A 3,082-nucleotide genomic window follows, 5' to 3' on the forward strand; every position below is an offset into this window, starting at 1 on the left:
GGAACCTGCTGGTAGTTTCGAACTGCTGACCTTGCGGTTCACAACCCAATTCATAACCACTAATAGGCACAGACTATTCTAGTCTGTTGGCCAGGTAGCTGACTTTCAATTTCCTTGATATAGACTAGTGAATGTTTTCAGCATGGTAGCAGTTCCTTTAATCATTTCAATTGGTATTAGGTCAATAACAGGGGCTTGTTTATCACAAATGGACTCCAATGTCATTTAGATTTCTTCCTTCAGTACCATCAGTTCTTAAGTAAATGCTGTCTTTTAAAATAATTGAATGTCAACCAATTATTTATGATACAGGGAATTTGTATTTCTCCCATTTTGTCTTTTTGTTCCTTGCATCATTCAAGATTTCACTTGCTGAATTCTTCAATATTGCAGTGCAAAGGCTGATTTTTTTTCTTCAGTTCTTTCAGGTTGAGAAAGACTTTTCATTTTGATTTTCTAACACCAGGCCTTTGCACAATTGCTTCTATTTGCTTTAACTATCCTACATTCACCAGTAAGTTTCAGAAACTCGTCTTACATTCATTTTGGTCTTGTTTTCTTTCCTGTATTTGTAAAGACATGTTGCTGTTTTCATGTATAATGCTTTAATACTACCTCACAACTTTCCTGGTCTATCATCACTAGTGTTCAATATACAGATCTGTTATTGAGATGGTCTTTAAGTCAGTTGGAATGTACTCAATATGTATGCTGGCTTTCATAGACTTGTTTTAATTTTCTTCAGCTTCAACCTGAAACTGCATGTAAGTAATTGATGGCCTTTTCCACAGTTTGCCCCTGGCCTTACTTTGGATGATGACATTGAGCTTCTCCATTGTCTCTTCTCACAGATGTAGTCAATTTGATTTCTGTGAACACCTGGTGGAATCCAAATGCATAGTCAGCATGTAAGTTGTTGAAAGAAGTTATTTGTAAAACTTTTCTGCTTACAAAACTCTATCATGTGAACTCCAGCATCTTTTCTATAACCATTGCCACATTTTCCACCTACCACACTCTCCTCTTTTTTGTTTTCATTGCTTTGATAGCCACAAGTAATTATCACTACATCTTGATTTCATGTTTGATCAATTTCAGACTAATGAGTTAGTAGAATTAGTAAGTTTCTTCATCATTGAGCTTTTGCTTTTTGTGCATAAATTTGAGTAATTGTCTTTGTTATAGTCATATAAATATCCTTCCTGTGAAGGCAATGTATTTCAAGATAGATTTTGAAACAGTCTTTATAATAATGAATGTGATACCACCAATCCTCTCTAATGTGTCACTGCTGAAATAGTATATCATATTAATCTCCAATTAGAAATGGCTAATAACAGTCCATTTAAGCTCACTAATAAATAGGATATTAATCTTGATGTGTTCCATTTCACATTTGATGGACTCTAATTTCCCTAGATTCATACTTCACACATTCCAATTTCTGATTATTAATGGATTTCGCCAGAGGTTTTTTGTTTGTTTGTTTTTGTTTTGGCATTTTGAGTTATGTCCCATCAGCAATTTAATGTCCCATAAGCTTTGATCCATTTATATCATTAATAGCAACTTTATTTTAGTAGGCAGCTCTTCCACTTTGTATATTGTGTGATTTCCAACTCATCTTCCAGCTGTATATAAGACAAGGTTCTGTTGCTATTAATAAGCTTTTCATTGGCTAATACTTCAGCACTAGATATTTATTATTTTTTCCTAGTCTGTTTTAGGCTAGAAGCTTTGCTGAAATCTTTCAACCATTGTTGACATGGCTGTGGTATAGTTTCCAGCATCATAGCAACTTACAGTACAGCAAACTGACAGATAAGTGGGGGAGTTGGTAGTGGGACTATATATATTTATATAGTTTTGTTAAGTGCCATTGAGTTGTTTCCAACTTAGAGTGACACTATATAAAGGCTGAACTGTTGAGATGTTGGGTTTGAACCATTAACCTTGCCATTAACACTCCCATGCTTCTCTTACAATGCCACACTAGGATGCTTATATATGTTGTTGTCTGTTGTTGAGTCCATCAAACTGGTTTCAACTCATAACCATCCTGTATAGGGTTTGCAAGAAGTGACTGGTGTGTTTTTAATTGCTGACCTTGTGGTTCACAACAATTTTTCAGTCCAGTGCTTTATCCCACAGAACTGTTGTTGTTGTTAAGTGTCATCAAGTCTGTTCTGACCCCTAGTGACACTGTACGGGGTCTCTGAGGAGCAGCTGCTAAGCTTGAACCTCCAGCCTTGCGGTTGAAATGGCTTTGTAGCCTGGCTCATTAACATACAGTGCCACATCAGGACTCCAAACATAATATATATATATATTAATGTGTAGTGTATCATAAGTTAATTGAAATACAAAATACTGAGGGTATGCAAAGAAGGGTTATTGTTGCTATGTGTCATCATATCAGTTCCAATTCATAACAACCTTGGATAGGGTTTCTGAGATATGGTTGGAGTATTTGAAGTGTTGACCTTATGGTTAACAGTCCAGTACCTATCCTACAATGAAACAAGACCTCTCAGATCAACATGTTTACCTTTCCTGCCACTGTGATCTGGGAATCTGCAGACATTAATTCGTAGGAATTCTAAGAATCACCTAATTGATTTTCCTTCCTAAAAGAAATGTTAAATATTTTTGCTTGATGTCCAGTGTCTTAACAGCAATTGTTTCATATATTTTGTCTGATTTTACATTTATTTTAGTTAAGAGAATACTATGGTTACAGTTATTTCATGTTGGTCTGAAAAATAAATGCTGTATTTATTTATTTTTCTTTTGCTAAGTATATGTTTTTCACAGGCTTATGATATGCAGATACCACTCAACTCAGCAATGTTCTGGTCTTTCCCAGAAAATAAATGGAGTGTGCTTTTTAAGTTAAATACATGGCTATAATTAAGCTTTGAGTCAAAGAACTCTGTTTTTAAATTATCAGGCTATTTGTTATATGACTCAATTTTTTGTGCAGTTGCAATAGTAACTATTATTTACGTGATTGTGATTTTCCTGTGTTTTAAGACCTCTATTTCTTGCTGGGTGATAGGAATCTGCAATGATTTCAGTTTAA

General features: G+C 34.8%; 1 pseudogene; it reads right to left on the bottom strand.

The window, feature by feature from the left end:
* The window catches only part of LOC102811966, a 45,742-nt pseudogene extending 43,158 nt beyond the window's left edge, over positions 1-2,584 (bottom strand).
* Positions 2,585-3,082: the final 498 nt, after the last annotated feature.

Source organism: Chrysochloris asiatica, unplaced genomic scaffold (genome assembly GCF_000296735.1).
Source record: "Chrysochloris asiatica unplaced genomic scaffold, ChrAsi1.0 scaffold00225, whole genome shotgun sequence".
NCBI lineage: Eukaryota > Metazoa > Chordata > Mammalia > Afrosoricida > Chrysochloridae > Chrysochloris > Chrysochloris asiatica.